At 33.0% G+C, this 19,196-nt stretch overlaps 1 long non-coding RNA gene across 1 annotated transcript; it reads right to left on the bottom strand.

Moving 5' to 3' along the window:
- Window positions 1-2,116: 2,116 nt before the first annotated feature.
- Window positions 2,117-9,121, bottom strand: LOC138332250 (uncharacterized). The gene is made up of 3 exons (XR_011209799.1): window positions 8,949-9,121; window positions 6,077-6,239; window positions 2,117-2,402 (listed from the first exon to the last, which is right to left on the bottom strand). It is a non-coding gene; the product is annotated as an uncharacterized lncRNA (long non-coding RNA).
- Window positions 9,122-19,196: the final 10,075 nt, after the last annotated feature.

Genomic DNA, 19,196 nt, shown 5'->3' with positions numbered 1-19,196 from the left:
TGATGTTACCTCTGGCCATGAACGGTTGAGAAGTTAGAACCACGATGGTAAACCGGTAATGTAATGTCACATCAGCTCATCAGCTCATCGACACTCTGGCGAGAAATCACGCACAAAGATAATGCTTATCATTAAGAACTATTGAAAGAAATATGTGATACTGCAGTAACCATCTGACATTTCCTTACGTTACACACAGAAAAATAAAGTTAACAGTGGATGCGCTATTTCTAAAAGAAACAAATTTCGGAAAGTGTCGTGGTATTAACGGAAACAAATGCTTTCTTCACTTTTAATTTGATTCTCTATTAGTTGGCGTTGTGCAGTAAAAATTCATTTTGAGACGCTACTAGTCTACAAACTTTCGAACACGAAAATGGACTTTGTTAGGAAATTGTCAAGTCCCACTTAGATATTAAGCCACCTTAAATTTCAAATATGTTAAGATATGGATCGTCAATTGCCAATGTTATCTTCAGGAAGTTCTAAGACATCCGGAAACTGTAGTGTCAGCGGTTTGGAAAAAACAGCAATCATATACCCTGTATACGCACCCGGTGATGTTTTGTAAACCAAATGATGGTATAACAATAATTCTCTTTTGAATTTCTATATATTTTTGTTGTTGTTGTTTTTACTAATTGATAAGAGGTCAAATAACTGATTACGAATAATAGTTTCTTGTTGGGAAACAATTATAGCTGCGTAAAGCCAAATATGAAAAATTTGCTAAAAAATTATCATTTTTGAGCTTAAAATCCTATTTTTTCATTTCCTGCGTAGAAATCACTACATATATTGGATTATATGGTCCCGATATGAATTTGATGTTCTATTATGATCATTTTGATACCTCATTTGTCTACTTCGGTTGAAAATGTTAATGCTATGACTATTTATCAATTGTTAGTGAAATTCGAGATGGCGGCCATCTTGATGACGTCATAACCGGAGCTTATACAATGTTAACATTGTTTTTTTTGTTGGTGTTGTTTTTACTGATTGATAAGAGGTCAAATAACTGATTAGAAATAATTGTTTGCTGTTGACAAACATTTTTGCTGCGTCAAGCCAAATATGAAAAATTTGCTAAAAAAATTATCATTTTTGAGCTTAAAATCCTATTTTTTCATTTCCTGCGTAGAAATCACTACATATATTGGATTATATGGTCCCGATATGAATTTGATGTTCTATTATGATCATTTTGATACCTCATTTGTCTACTTCGGTTGAAAAATGTTAATGCTATGACTATTTTTCAATTGTTAGTGAAATTCGAGATGGCGGCCATCTTGATGACGTCATAACCGGAGCTTATACAATGTTAACATTGTTTTTTTTGTTGGTGTTGTTTTTACTGATTGATAAGAGGTCAAATAACTGATTAGAAATAATAGTTTGCTGTTGGCAAACATTTTTGCTGCGTCAAGCCAAATATGAAAAATTTGCTTAAAAAATTACCATTTTTGAGCTTAAAATCCGATTTTTTCATTTCCTGTGTAGAAATAATTACATATTTTGGATTATATGGTCCTGATATGTATTTGTTGTTCGATTGTGGTCATTTTGATGCCTCATTTGTCTTCTTCGGTTGAAAAAAATGTCAATGTTATGACTATTTTTCAATTTTTAGTGAAATTCGAGATGGCGGCCATCTTGATGACGTCATAACCGGAAGTTCATCCCAGTTTATACAATGTTACCTCTCGATTTCGTTATCAGTGGGTCATAAGGCTTCAGAAAAACATTGGTTTCTTAAGTTGTGGGGGGGGGGGGGGGGGTGCACGTAGACCCCCCCCCCCCCCCTAGATCCCGGCCTAATTTAGAGTTATTTAGCTTTTTCTTATGATATTAGGCAAACATAACAATGATTACATACTATTTGACCCTGAAAATGACTTCATAATCACTTTAACTTGATATTATCAAGTTTAGGATTTAAAAAAATCATATTGTATTAATCTATTGAACAAACCCTTAAATTTTTATGTCTCAACTATTTAAATAAAGAAGATACATAAACCACTAACTATACTGAGGAAATTACAGTAGTGAGTTATACTACACTAACACACTACCAGTCCTAGTAGGGAACTAAAGTACTACAATTGAATACCGTACATACCCAAGGACACTGACATCTTAAGACGTCGTTGACATATACAGGGTTGCATAGAGACTGGCATGGATTCCTGGTTGTCGTCTGAGGTCGACTTGTTGTTGTCCGACGTGGTGGTCTTGTCCGACTTGGGGGTCTTTCCCGACGGCGGAGTATACGTATATAATGTTGGGTTCTTGAACGATCTCTATATCCATAGAGTTCAGGACTGATAGATCTTGAACGCCGAAATAACTTAAGTGGTAGCATGGTGTCCGTCCTTTCCTTGAGAGACCTCTTCCTACGTATATACAAATATTGAGTTTGGCATAGTTACGTATTTCATTATTGGTAAATATAATTACTGTATTGTTGCTAATATTTCCAGGGTTTTAATTTCGCTAAACTCGCGGATTCATCCAAATTTACTAAAATTAATATATCGCAAAAACAAGATACGATTTTTAGCGGCTAATATTTACAGTCAGTGGTGAATTGATAGTATAAACCCTGTTGATTTCAACCAAAGGCTACTCAACTTTATTTCTCGATAAATTGAGTATGTCACGCGCAATTTGGAGCCGCGTGGATGAATTTATGATGGTCCAAATCAGAAACTTTTGGTGTTTTCAGTACCGAACGTACGTTCGATGAACATGTATCAATATAGGTTTGAACACATGTATACATGTACGTGTGTAAATACAAATGTAGAAAAGTTACATTGTTTATGTTATTACCGTACCTTAAACAATGTAACCGGGCTGTTAATAGGACGTAAAAACTAAAACAAAATACTACCGTACCTCTTTGAGCAATGCTTCCGTGCGTATGATAAATAAACAATGTTGTACAATGTACAGTTTTGCACATTCCGATGACGTCGCAATGTTTACATGTTGTGTGTCGGTGAGTCTGTGTTGTTCGCTACAACATGTAGATCTACATCCTATTTGTATTTTTAACATCTTTGGTTGTACGCAAATGGATAAGATATGTCAGGACAACATCAGTCTTTGAGTTGGATAAGTTTAACCAAAACGACTTTGCACGACAATGCATTTTTGTTCACCTCGGGGGACAGACAAGTCCTGTACGTTATCTACTGTGAATCGGCGAGAGTAGGCCTTACATACACAATGTACGTTTGGTGTTTCGAAATATCAATGAAACGGAATCCTACAATTGTAGCTTTACAATACTTGTAATAGACATCTCTAATATTTATTGAAGTGTTTGAAACAACAATATAAATATAAGCTAACATTTTGAGAGCGGTAAACTTTTACAGTAGTGGGCCTACTTGTGTTTGTACATGTTCCTCGAAACGACGTCCGATACATTTGAAAATCTCCAAAATCCGGAAATGACATGGAACTATGTAAACACCAGTGTATTCAAGTAATTTCAACCATGAACTAATTAAGTAGAACTCAAGTGATCACAAAATATTGAAGAAACTCTCTGTTTGTCACACCTCCTTGACACAGGCGGTTCGAATCTGACGCAGCGTCACAACTACGTTAAATATCCTGCCACGTTATGAATTGTGTAAGCGTGTGTAATCATACGAAGCAAAAGATTAAAACCAAACTGCTTTGCACCATGGTGTTTTTAACAACAGATAAATAAAACGATTTATAGTTTCATACCGAGAAAACCCCAGATATATGCTTCATCAGACGGAACTCATTTTACTTGTATGTTCATTGATAAATTGGCGGGAATTTCCGCCACTTCGAGTGGCTGTTCCAAATGCCTGTCGGAACCAAACGATATAATTCAATTTTAGTCTTATAAATGCCATAAACACCATTAAGGGTACATTTTGAGCTATGAAAATAATAGTTAAGACTGTAAATATAAGGAGTTAAGTCACTTTCTGGTGGTTCTATCGAAGGATAAAGTTGAGTAGGGTGTCGATATTAGTTTCATGGACCGCTTCACGGTCCATTCCAAATATCGATACTCTACTAAACTTTATCCTTCGATAGAACCACCAGAAAGAGACTTTAATCCTTAAATAAACCTCCTCACAAAACTTCCAAACAATAAATCGCGAAATGTTGCAGCCGCGAAATGTTCAAATCTTGGTCTGAAATCGACCTGAAAAAAAAAATCTTAATATGAAATTCAGGTCAATTTCATATGAATTCCAGGTCAATTTCAGGTCAAGTTTTCCCTTATTGATATGCAATGTATTTTCAAAAGTTTAATACCAGAACTTTTTCTATAAAGGGTTAAATAAGGCAAAAATGGCCGAAAATGATGCAATTTGAAGCTCAAAATTAATGGGTAGGTGTAGCATATGTCGTTATTCTGATAAAATATGAGTCTTATTAATCATAACTGCTGTATTTTTGAAGAACACCACATGGAAAATAAATTCTATAAACATCAATGCATATCAAACACTATATTAGGAAATTATGGATTTAATTTCTGGTGTATATGGTCAAAACGACAAAATTCCCATAAATTCCAATATGTTGTCAATTTGGTATTTTTGAGTGGCAATAGCTCCAAAACGAGCACACGGACATATGTTTTTTCTTCCATTTTCTTCTATGGTATGAACTCCTTTTTCAAAACATTTATATAAGAAAAAAAGTTTCATACAAAAAAAATTGACTTCTCAGATGTGTACATCCTTAATCATCAATAATTTTGTTACTGACATATCATAAGGGTTTCAATTAGTACCATTTTTTAAGTTGTAATATCATAAGGGTTATATCTTAGTTTGGTACAGCCTAATTCTGCTTTCCCTTTTACCTTTATATTAGTAGGCATAGCTGATACAAACTACAGCCAACCTGTTCACAGGTTAACTGAGGTAAAGTTTATAAAGCAAAAACAACATGTTGGCTGAGTGGGAATGAACCGTATAGGGATAGTTTAAACGACACGATATAATATGTTAATACCTTAATTCATAAATCTGGAGACTTTGTTACATAGGCCTAGGTGAAACATTTGATGTATAAATTCTTAATATAAATATCTAGGAATTTATTAAAAAAAAATCCTATTTTTTCATGAGGCTAGAGCGTCGCAGTGTGTTTTAACTACGGATAATCTAACCAAGTTCGACTTTTGGAAACGTAGTCGTAATCTGGAATTTTACGCGTCTTAATGTTTTTATTCACCTTCCCCTCTTTCTTTACCATGTTACTGTAAACCAACTTTCTTTCGCGTGTATTAAATTTCGCGACTTCCATTACAAAACATGTTCACGGAGATTAACACGCGCGGATTAGAAAATTGACTGAAAATTCCTATCAGTACAATTGATGTAGATGCTAACTCAAGGAGATAAATTTCGTGAAATTACTTGGATCACGAAATTCGTGAAACTTCCTAGCACACGAAAGAATGTCGGTTTACATAACCAGATTCGGTTTTATTTACCTGACTATAGCATACACCATTTATAAAAGTGGCCACTAACCACAATATACCCACAATCACATAATTTTACGTTAATATGAATTTTAATTAATTTTCATATGATATTTTTCACTTTTGTGACAAAAGAGTTAATGTATTCACACAGAATGATGTCAATCATTGTATTTTTATTATCAACTCAGAATATAGGGGGATTAAACAGGTTAGGAAAATATATAGATTTGGCTTTAAAGCTACGAGATAATTTAATTTGTAATTTAAGTAAATTAATATTGCAAGGTATTGAAATGTGCATTATAAATCATTGATATTATGTCTTATGAAATGGTATGTATACCTAATTAATCATACAATGTACCTGTTTTGTTATGCAAAATGCAGTTATATGTTTGTCCAGCACTGTCTGAATTGTTATATTGTATATGTTTATGTCAACTCTCCAATGTGTTAAAAACAAGGAAATAAAATAATCTGAATCTGAAATAATACTCTGAATCTTGCTAAATACACCAATCGGTGACTCGATTATTATGCAGCTGTAAGGAAAGATATCACGATATTTACCCTAGGCGTCGGAAGCAAAGGTCGCACACTTTGTCCCAGCACACACCAAATCCATCCGCTGGATCGTCACATGCACATGTCTTTAAGATATTGGTTCCTTCGGGACATTCCAGACTTTCTCGTCTTCCCTCACGTCCCTCAACAAGACGCAGGAACAAGATAGCTGTATGGGTAATTAAAAAAAACCCATTGTGACATATTTATCTCGAGGGGCGGCGGTGGAGTCGGGCAAATAAAAAGATTAGAACAACTAAATTATGGAACGCCCACTTATGTATCATGATTACCGTGCTTCCGTACCAAGAAAAGTCGGTTTTATCAGCATAACAATAGCACATTTTATAGGCCTGCATATAAAATACATGTATGTTAGGTCAACCTTGTAACATGATGCGGAATGAAAGCTGAAATATCTATGGTCATTTCTGTAGTAGTTCACCGCTTTCTTACATGATCACGTGTAGAAATATTCGAGATAACCTATAGGCAACAAAAACCAATTTATTATTTTTTTCTTATTTCTTTATTTATCTATATTTTCATTTTTATTCAGAAATTTAACTAAGATGTATCTATATCTCATACTCAACAGCAAACAAGAAAAACCTAAAGTTTCTACACATGAAACATCTGCGGTTGAAAGATTCTACACATGATGATCTTGACGAGATCAGTACATGATAGTGCAAATGGTAGTGGAACTATTACATAAACACTACGTAATTCACCTTAATTCACGATGAGGATTTTCAAAAAAGATTGGTTCCTTTCCGAGACATTATTTATAATTTAGTGTATTACAACTATTTATCATTGTTTTTTTTTTTTGTTTTTTGTTTTTTAAATTTTGGCAGTAGTATTCATATACGAATATTTTAACGAAAAACACGGAGGAATGTCCTACTTGGCATAATACACCAATCTGAAACTTTCGGCACTTTCCGCCTCGTTTACGAAAAGTGCCGAAAGTTCCCGATTGTTTGATACATTTCGGTCTTTTTGTGGTTTGGTATCACATATGTAATCCTTCACTCTTCAGGTGCACAGTGTAAACTTATATCCACTAATTAATAAGCTTCTTCTCCCCTCATACTCACGAATCGACAATATGTTATTCACCATCAAAATTACAAATATTATTAGAATTATATGTCATAGTTTTAATTTTTCAAAGTCGAATAGGAGTTCAAAGTTAATTTTAACTGTATGAAAAAAATTAGGAATATTATGGATTTTGAAATAGAAACAATACGCTGTGGTAAGACTGATTTTTGTGTTTCAATTTCATTATTTCTAATATGAAGTTATGCATATTTTCTGTACCGAGGAAAAACAAAGAATAACTATGGGGAGTTTGAGTGAGTTATGTGTACAAAATATGATATTGGGGGAATAAAATGTCAATTAAAACTGGATGCATTGAGAAATTTGATAAAATATGGAGGAATTTGAAATATATTTTTGAGTAATTGAAATATAGCAATCAGCTGTCTATGTTATGCATATCAAATATTTTTTCTTTACTGCAAACATTGAACAAAAAAAAATAATAATAAATAAATAAATAAACAAATAAAAAAATGAAAATATTATGTAAGCGAAAAATTTAAGACATTATCTCAGAATGTTGTTTTTGATACTTCAAAACTGTATGTTCCTTTAATTGGACTTGCAACGTTATAGCTATATGGATTCATTTACTTTTTTCTCTGTCTCCTACAAACTTTAATCCTTCAATATCATTTAACTCATTATAGAAAATTTAAATCAGAATTATATAGATATTTGTATGTTTATCGAGAGCTCTCCTGTGCGAGGACAACATTATTCGGGAAGTTGATCCCACGGTGCCCCAATCCTGTAACCTACCATCAAAACACATATGTGAATGTATATTGTTTGCGATGCCAAATATATATATACATAAACTGTTCGTTCTGTAAAACCAAAATGGCTATACTACTAAAATCATATGATATTTACCTATAAGCTGCAGTCAAATGCCTTTTTAATACTTATTTACAGTGATTTCTTCAAATATGTTTTATCTTAACATACATAAAGCTTTACAATAGGAACAATTACTTTTCTGTGCTTTAACTATAATGTCTATAAAACACCAAACATGTTTGCCAATGACTTGACTGATCTTCTCGACTTAATTCATCCAAACTTATGGTTTGCTATAGATTAGTGCAGAAATAATGCATGTCAAACGTTTCGTCTAGTTATGGAACATATAACATTTCTTGTACGATAGTAGGATTTTTAGAAGTTCTAAAATAAACACACTGTTTATTGGTTTTAAATACTCAGAGTCATTAACTGCTAATACAGTTTTATTGGTAAACGTATTGCCCATATAGAGTGAACCTTATCCACTAAAATTAAAATAAAACATTACCCCTAGATGTACTAAAACATGCAAACACCAGTCAATATGTAGTGCCTAGTGTGTTGTTGTGTTATAAGGTTGGCGAGCCGAGAGGTTAAAGGATAAAGACTGGGTTAGGTACTGCTAAATGTCACCGTAACATGTTCCACGATTGTATCAACGGCAGACCAACTATAGCACGAGTTTACCTCATGGTTCTGTTAGGACTGACTATGGTTTACAATAAAACATGTTGACATATTATATTAATAACAATAGTTTATACCACCAATTCCAACAGGTTTAAAATATAGTTACAAACAAATAAACCAATGTTTAGTTCGATATATATAACATATGTACAGATTATATAAAACATTAATCTGGACCGGAAAATGAAGGAATACTTTGCCTCCCAACTACAGATAATCTGCTAAGTGTTTTAAACAATAAAACGAGGAATACAATAAAAGAAATGTGAAATAAAAAGTTACTCACCACTACACAAAAGAAGTGCGAGGCGGAATATAGTTCTCAGCATGGTTTTAAGTCTATGGGGTGATGAGAATCCAGCCGCTGCAACACCGGCAGTGTGAATAATGCCACAGTTTTTAGGAGCTCGCTCAGTATGCTAGTATGCACCTAACCAACACCCCACTCTGGTGTATACAGAGAACTGCACATACTATGTTACGTGATATCCTAAGAGGACATATTTTGTTTTTTAGCCCCAATTACATGAGAGGCCCATATTGCATATGATTAACGAATTATCAAGTAGGTTCCCAACTCTGCACTTATAGCGGTGACTCCAACAGTCTAAAGCTGCACTTCAAATATCATTAAATGTTTTTGGTGGTAAGGAAGTTTATATTACATTCAAAGACAAAGTGAGATACCTCTCACCTTAATATACATATCCTTATCATCACTGGTGACCTTTGCAATTGGCTATACATATCCTTATCATCACTGGTGACCTTTGCAATTGGCTAATCACATTTTTACCACCGGAATCTTGACAGTGAATTTCATAGGATGAAATAGTTTGTAAAAAATATGATGTAGCAAGGTGTAGAAAATGTATTTGATGTGCACTTGGTATATAAAGGCCATACGAACATGACCACTTATGAGATGTTGTCAGATCCTCTATTGAACGGAGTGCTTATAATGATCTGTATTTCCAAAGGCATTGTTTTAAATGATCGATCTTAATTGGATGATTACTTATTATACATAGGTCAACATTAATATAACGATTGCTGCAGTATTCCAACAGATCAGTTGTTTTATAGCTGGTAATATTAAGTAGCTCTGAATACGCGGACCATTCCTGGAGGATTTTAGACCATCTCGTGACTAAAATATCAAGGAAATGGGGCATTGGATTTCATAATGTAACATGACACAGAGAAGCGAGAGTGGTGCCCGACTAGGTCACGTGACCTCTATTGGTTAATAATTTCATTTATTTCCTCTATGTTGACATTTCCTAGCAGTACTATACAAGAAACAAACTTACATAACATAAACGGTGTCATACACATTTATCCACACAATCACAAAGGAGTTTTATAAACACTATAGCATTGCCCTAATTTTAATAAAAAGGAAAAGGCAGATTAGATGAGGAATAGAGAAGAAGAGAAGAAAGTGATGGAGGGACTTTGTGAAGAAAAAGAAAGACAGTTAATTGCTTAATTGCAAGAAATGAATTATATTTTTCAATATCATGCTTGAAAAAAGAGAAAATGATATAATTAAAGATATTACATTATGTTTACATGTTAAGGATGTACTCCTCTGAGAAGTCAAATTTTCTTGTATTAAATTTTTTTTCTCATATAGATTTTTGGAAAGAGGAGTTTATACCATGAAAGAAAATGAAAGAAAATACATATGACCATTTTCAGCCATTTTTGAGCTACTGTCACTCAAAGATACCTAGTTGACAAAATATTGGATTTTATGGGAATTTTGCCGTTTTGACCATATACACAAGAGATTAAAGCCATAATTTCCTAATGAGGTGTTTGATATGTATTAATGTTGGTAGAATTGATTTTCCAGTAGTCTTCTTTTGAAATATACCAGTTTTGATCAATAAGACTAATATTTTTTCTCAGAATAACAACATATGCTACCCCTACCCCTTAATTTTGAGCTACAAAATGCACCATTTTCAGCCATTTTTGCCAAATCTAACTCTTTATAGAAAAAGTTCTGGTATTAAACTTTTGTTTATATTTTGCATATCAATAGGGAAAGGGTTGTTCTTTCAAAATCAGGCTGAAAAATGGGGGGTCCGTGTGCTTACTTTTTTGCCCCACTTGAATATTTGTTATTTTTCAGTATTTTAGAGTAAAAAATAAAAGTGCTCAAATTACCATTAAATGTAAAAATAAAATGAAAAAAGTGAATCATTTCACACATTAATGCTCAATATTTTAATTATCACGAATCAAGTGAAGATTTACAGCAAAAAATAGCTCGATACAGCTAAAAATGCTGGTGCAGTGATGATTTAAGTAAAAACAATTTCAGTAAAAAATGGTAAAACTTTGGCTCTACTCAAAGCGAAAAAAGACATAATTTCAAAATGGCCGCCAAATGGGCCATTTCTTAAAATCCCTATAAAAAAATCTGCTAAAGTTAGAACTGTAATTTTTTGACAAAATTTGCAACTGGCAACTTGCTACAGATATTGATAAAATGTATTTGAAAATCTCATAACTTCTTTGATCTTTGTCAAAACGAGACTTCAACGGGACTGAAACCTCTGAAGAATACATCCTTCTTTACGATCACTATGAAATTTCTCTAAATATATCTGAAGAATACATCTTCTTTACGATCACTATGAAATTTCTCTAAATATATCTGACATTTTCCATAAACTAAATATATCTGAACAATCTATACATACATGTAATGTAAAATATAACAAATACAATACTACATTGACTGTACTTCACAATAGTATATCATATCACTGTGCCTCTGATCACTGGTTGCCATTCCTCTAAATAGATCTAATGAGTATTTAGTTTGATATTTTGAGTATTTTATATTTCTATGCATTATGTATTAATTATAATAATTACTATGTAGTGTTGTTTAGTGATAACTAAATTATTGTTTAGTTATAAACATACATATACAATGTTGCCCAATATCATCAAAAAGTCTTCATTGTAGTTCAGCCTGTAATAGTTTCTTCATCCGAAGAAAATTATTAATTAATCAATTGATTTGTTTCCAAAATGAATTAAACGTTGCGAAGAAACGTAAACATTTTTGTTTACAATTTGAAGGGCGGCATACACTAATTAGTAAGTGGCTGAAACCGAGAAAGGGGCTAGATATGGCGTGACTGGTCTAAACCTAAGCACGGTAAATCTGTACCAAAATCGAACAAGATGATAAGAAATGATAGGGCGTTCATAAAAATAAAATTACATCTTCCGTCTGTACATATTATAGAGTTGCTTCCCTTATGGGTAGATATCCATTGTTACGTCATCATTTCATGAAGGAAATTACGTCTTTCTGCTGAAAAATACGATATGTCGCTCACAGAATAATGACGCAGCAATCAAATACTTACCCGTAAGGGTAGAAAACTTTGTAAAATGCAAATACCGAGGAAGATGCAACCAATGGCGTGACATCAGGAAACAATGACGTAATGCCAAAAGGACAAAATGGCTTAATTAGCTTTATGTTTTGGTGCACATTTGTCTTTAAAATATTTCGAAATGTAAGTTGATATATTGGTGTAAAGTTATGTGATAACTGGTGATTTCGTAGCAAGTGACTGTTGTTAATAATGTTTAGCAAACTTGAGCGTATTTTCAAAATTTGAAAATTAACTAATGAGAGTTTAGAAATAAACATGATAAATAACAGTGACTTGTTAGGGAACTTCTATCTATCAGATGCATTTTACCGTTGTGATCAGTGCTATACGTTCATGGAAGCTTACCAAACCATACTGCCAAAATATATAGTGTTTAAATAGTGAGATCCGCTATATTGTTGTGTATTCCTATTACAAACTACTTGTAATAAATACAATTTATACGAAAATGTGTGATCAAAAGAAGTCCTAAGTCATACGTCATAGGTAACCAATCGCAATCAAGAGAGGATGATGACAACTAATGAGAGACACTGTAGGTAATTACACACCGGTGTTCGTAAACATAAACAATAACCCACTGCTTGGTTTATACTTTTACCTCTGAAGCATACATATACAAATGTATAACTATCATTTTACATGAAATATTGTAAAAATGATGTAATGTGATGACGAGTGCAGACCGAGCCTGGGCGTCGTTCCTGACCTGTCTGATCGTTACGACTCTGGGTTAAGTAATTTTGACACTTGAGTAAACATTGAGACCTCCACCGCCATGTTTAAGTATCTCCTCTTGTAATATCCGGTACCTCTTACAGCGTTACCGAAAACACTGTTATCATTACAAAACACTCTCTTCTAAAATGATGGATGACAAGTTTGTATCAAGAAGTGTGAATTTCGCGTAAAACGAACCATTATACACTATGTAAATCTGTTCACAATGAGGTCAACGAAATAATCTGAACAAGTGAAATTGACGTGATTTTTTTCATGTGGAATTTTCGAAATCGAAGTGAAAAAAAGTTTCCTTATATTTTGTCTAAAAAAAGTTGAGAGATGTGCCTTAAAACAGGTAGTAGTATGATGAGCCTGCATTCTCATACGTTTCTCTTTCTTGTTTTTTTCTTCATCTTCAATTTTTGAAAATTTTCATCAAATGAAATTTTGAAATAAATATCACATAAAAACAATTAACTGTACAAGATATGTTGTGTGATATGAGAACTCAAACACAAATATGTATGTAGTGATATGAATTTGTTTCAAGGATGATCTTCACAAATGTTATGTTGATGTCTTAATTTTAGTCCGGAATCAAACACATTTTGACGATCCTATATTCTAATCAACACAATAACTTCATAAATGTCAGAAGCGCAATGTGGCAGGAAGATATATGTATTATAGACTATACAATGTATGGTCTCCGAACTGTTCCGATCTATTCCGATCTGTACGGGTATTACACCATTATCGCAGCAATCGAGTTTGTTTATATATACCTTAGACTTGTTTAATTTATATGTGCCGTAATATTCATACTTACAAATCGAGTTTGTTTATATATACCTAGACTTGTTTAAGTTATATGTGCCGTAATATTCATACTTACAAATCGAGTTTGTTTATATATACCTTAGACTTGTTTAAGTTATATGTGCCGTAATATTACATACAAAGAGTTTTTATTATACTTAGACTTGTTTAGTTACCGTAATATTCATACTTACAAATCGAGTGTTTACTATTGTATTCACCACCTAAGTTATCAACATTTTAGAATGTCAATACATATACAGTGCAGTGAAAGGAGTATATATAGGCAAACCATGAAGCCAAGGTGTGGTCTACAATTTCATTTCACATGTTTACAGTGTTATTAATTAGTTAGTAATTGTACAGTAATTAATGAAGGTTCATTTCCATCTAAACGTGTATAAGGCGAAGAAAAGACATTTACAGTGGATAACAAGCGTTCGATTTAAACAGGAGGGTCGACATCCATGTAAACAATCACGGGAACTGCCGTTTTATTTATGTATTCTTATAATTATATCAACCTAACAAGAGGGACTCATTGTGGTTTAACATACATGTATTTCGTATTATTTTTACAGTGTTACGTTTGCTTTATAATATGTATTTTTTAAAGTAAGCAGATTGCAAATCTACAAATTAAAAGCAAATAAAAAGATTCTTGCTAAAAACCACAGAAGTTTAATGTTCTGTTTATAATCTATACAGCACTGCTGGCTGTGTGCATATACACGCATGATGACACCATGTATAGTTCACGAGTTCTTCAGGATTTAACCCAGGAGGCGCGGAACACTTAAAGACCTATTTCTAATTGAAGCAGTTTTATCCAGCTATGGGATGAGAACTAAGTAACAGCCTGATTGTAAGTATTTCAGATGCCATCAATGTGTCAGACCCGTGACACTCATTACTATCATTCCTGTTCTACAACTTTAATCTCTTTAGGAATATGAAAATGATTTATGATAAATTGTTATGCTGTGATTTTCAAACTTTGATAGTTATCTGTTCAATACATATACAAACGCAATATTTCTCGCGTGTTATACTCTACTCAAAGCGTAAAAAAGACAATTTCAAAATGGCCGCCAAATGGACCATTTCTTAAAATTCTCGGTTAAAAAATCCACTAAAAATGTAATTTGCATTTGGCAACTTGCTACAGATATTAATAAATTGCATTTGAAAATCTTATAACTTCTTTTATCTTTGTCGAAACGAGAATTCAACGGGACCAAAACCTCAGAAGAACACATCCTTAACTCTAATTTAATCATGATGTCATTCGTGAAGTAACCTACATGTATACCAAGCCTGTCACAATCGGGGCAATGAACGAAAAAAATCATACGTAAGTATCGTAAACGTTTTATTGGTTTGAGTGACGTCGACAGCAAGGAATGTGAAAAGGCTGGCCATGTACTTTAACAGTTCTGAAAAAAATACAGTGAGAGTGAGTATGATGTGTTATTTATAAAATATTTTGATGTTTCAATTTTAATTTCTTTGCATAATTCATTGTATACATCCTTAGAAGCACCATCAGCAAACTTGATGTGTGGTGCTCTTTATTGATTAAACAAGACTTATACGTTAGTACATTTGTATTGAGAATGGTTATGTAGACGGACAAAAACGTCCGTATATAATGTGATTCAATGGTAAGTAGCTAGTTTAGTAATTCCACCAAACATACATGGTCACTGAAATATGAACTGCGATGCATTTTTGTTAATATCTCTTTGTTGGTACGTACATGCCAGGGACAGCAACATCGTCTGAACCTGCAATGGCACTTAGACCCACAGTGCCCTTTTCTGGTACAGTATTTCCGTCGTCTGAAAGGAAAAGGTGTTCTCTTTCTGTCAAAAAGAACAAAAGAATTGTGAACATGTCAATCGTCTATAGAGATCTAGCATAGGACAGTCACAGATTCTCTTTTTCATATGGTGTTGGGATTTCAATTGATTTTGAAGGTAGAATATTTCATGGTTATCCAATTAAGATGATCACAGTAATTGCATACAAATTGCTTCATTATAATACTACTCCATAACCCGTATTACATTTTCTGGCTTTGTGGGAAGGTATTTATTTTGCGTCATATAATTTGAACGTGATGTCACATTCTTAATAAAAAAAGACAAAATTTTCACTCAGAAAACGTCACAATGCCTGCCCGCAAAGGCAAATACATGTGTAATACACAAAGACGGAACACTGCAACCACTTAAACAACTCATCATTCATCCGTTTGTCGGCTGTAATTTATATTTTCAATGACAAAACTGACTAAAGTAAAGCGTTTGTTACAATGAATTGTTTTGAGTCTGCAATAGTGGTACATTTTCACTACTATGGATATAAAATAAGCAGCGGATAGTTTATATACTGATATATAGTAAAGATACGACAACAAATACATCAAGGGAAATATGAAATGGAGCTTTTTTAATTCAGCAAACCTGTAATTGTTAACTTCAGCGCAATTATTGGTCAAACTATCTTTTCTGATAAAATTTCAGGAAAGTTTAATGCAACAAAGCTGGGCATTTTAATATGTGTTATATATGTGTGTGATGATGTATGTTTAAATTTAAAATGTGTGACACTCTAATAATAAAATTATCATAGCATATCTTACCTTATCTGTAAAGGAAATGTGCTTTGTTGTTGCAAGCTTATAAAAGAAATCTAACATTTTTAGTTTGGAACAAAGAGAGGTAACTCTAGAACTGATAAAACACATGCAGGCACGCTTTACTAAATCTCAAAACAAAGCTACTTACGAACGGATCGTTTCCGATCCCGACTTGCACGGTTCACATTGTTGATTTAGGCAAATTCCAGTTTCACCATTCAAACAATGGCAAGGATCAAGGTCATTGCACGTTTTTGGCTCCGCTTGAGCGCATTTTATTGACAAAAACGCTGTAAAATATATATAATTGTGTTCTTACAAATAGTTTCTTTAACTAAACTTATATATGCCGATAACTGAAATATTACCTTTCTTCTTATTATTGTTATACGAAATAAAACAAGTATTCATGCTTTATTACCAAGACATTTTAATGGAAGTTACGATACGTAAAGAGAATTTGATACAGGTATCTTGAAATATTCATTATGTTGAAAGTGTCATTTAGCTTCGTTAACTAGGGATGGCTATATCATTGACGTTGTATCCATATAAAGATATGTCATCGTAACCCTGAAGGCATTTCAAAAGAAAAGAACTGACCAATCACATGCCTACATACATGTAGTCTCCCTTGAAGATTACAGAAAGCGACGCCCAACTTCAAAGCCACACAGTCGACCAGAGTGTGCAGTTATTTGACTTTTTTGTTGTATATCAAAGGACCAAATTACCTGTTTCATCCATTGTCGCTTACAGAGCCTTAAGGTATGGTACGTGTTGAACGAATGTGTGTGTGTTATATAATCATTATATCTTAAAATAGGTTTTGTTGAACATTGCACTGTAAATAATCCTTTTCTGATAAACCGTAATGTTTTTAGAAATAAAGAATTTATTCGAGGATTGATTACAGTTTAGTAATTCCACGGGGTTCGGTACCTATTTCTGCCAACAAATAACAATACCATTATGCTTACTAGTGTATTTAGCATGTACAAGTAGCGCTGGTTTGACAGGATTCGACAAAGCATACACACCGAGTCCTTTTTGACCTTGTATCATGCAAACATGGGATATAGGAAGGCATTTCAATAATTACAAACACTCCAATTATATACTTTTAGGAATACTGAACTTGAAACAAAGACTATAGTTAGTTTTGAGACAAAATGTTCAACCATTATATTTTGGGCAAAACAATCATATACTTCTGGAAATGCTTTTTAACTCCCAAATTTAACTTTTCCCCCTTAAATATCAGTATTCCCACTATGTTGAGATATCATTATAACATTGAATATATAGGCCTATATCCACATTGGTATATGTTGGAATGTATGCTATTACATGCTATAATCTATAACCGCCATTTGCATGACAATATCAAATATAACTTGACGTGTAAGCTTTGGTAAAGTCGAATACGGTCAAACAATTGCTTCATGTACATGCTATAGACACACATAAACATAATGGCAACAACAACAAAAATCTAAGACTCAATAGTTATACTTAAGGTTAGGCCCGATGCATAGATACTTTTTATCAACTAAGTTATGTTATGTAAAGTTAACTACACCTAAGAACAGATATATAGGTATACACAATATCACTAGTTTTAAAACAGTCTAACCTTAACGTTACGCTCAGTGTACTTGCATCAATGCAGATCAATGATCAAACTGAAATGTTTTGATTTGTTAATAGTTGTAATTGTATTAATACTGGTTTGTTAATCTGTATAATCTCTGGATATATTTTTATATTAATATTGGAAAATATAATTTGCAAATTGACAATGTTTACTTTTAAATCTTAAAAGAACCCACTTACCGATGTTCAGAAACAGACCGACCAGGAATATGGCAGTCTTCATGCTTGTATAGAATAACTTAAACACAACCTACCTTATTACACCTACCTTTTTATAATGACATGTAGTCCAGCTGACCAGGTTTTCCAAGCAAAAATCGCGCGCTTCATACATCTTCATACATTACACTTTCCTGGGTTTTCCGCAAAAACAATTCTGGAGGTATTTTCGTTGGTGGAAACCACAATTTATAAGGTTAAAGTATATATGCTGTAAACCTATATATAGAGGGAAGACCTAGTGGAAATTTTACTGGAAATTTTACTTTTTAAAGCTAAGTTTTGTTTCCGCTTCACCGGTATCAAAACGATAGGAATGGTTTATTTGATAATGCAATGTACATGAAAGCGACATTATTTGAGCCTTTTACTTATTTCAGATCTATGATTGTGAAGGATTTCATGGTTTTCTTCGCGAATTACGCACCAGCGGTAATTACCATAAAATATGAGAAATAGAACATGAATTTGCACTCACCCAATGGATTTTATTTAATATCTTTAACCAGATAATTTTACAATCAAGATATTTCTCCATTTTGATATGAGAAAAAATATGTTTCCAGCCTCCTGGCAGCCAATCAGCACCTTTACACATGATTTAAATCTGGAGCCATTGTTATTTTACACTGCCTATTAAAGATGCTCTACCGCTGACAAATGGTATTTTTTCATTATCAAAAACAGGAGCAGATAATTTAGTATTGTTCTTCAGTTACAAAAGTTACTTACTTTATACCATTATCACCATTGAAAAGTTTGAGCTTCTAATTTTACTTCAAGTTAAAAATATGAAAAATAATTAATTGCATCCCGAAAAAATTCTGTGGCACTATATTCTATATGAAATGAAGTAGTGATTGTGCATGCATCGAAGGCGAAACAAATTATTTTATATAATTTTTTGTGTTAATTAGGCAGATATATACACGATTTAACACCAATTTCTGTTCAAATGATGAATATCATTTATGCTCTGTCGGTGGTGGAGCATCTTTAAATGTACCATTAATTCTGGTTTATACCCAATGCAACGTCATAA

Source organism: Argopecten irradians, chromosome 9 (genome assembly GCF_041381155.1).
Source record: "Argopecten irradians isolate NY chromosome 9, Ai_NY, whole genome shotgun sequence".
NCBI lineage: Eukaryota > Metazoa > Mollusca > Bivalvia > Pectinida > Pectinidae > Argopecten > Argopecten irradians.
Note: the sequence above shows the minus strand (reverse complement) of the source record. Positions and strands in the feature narration are given on the sequence as shown.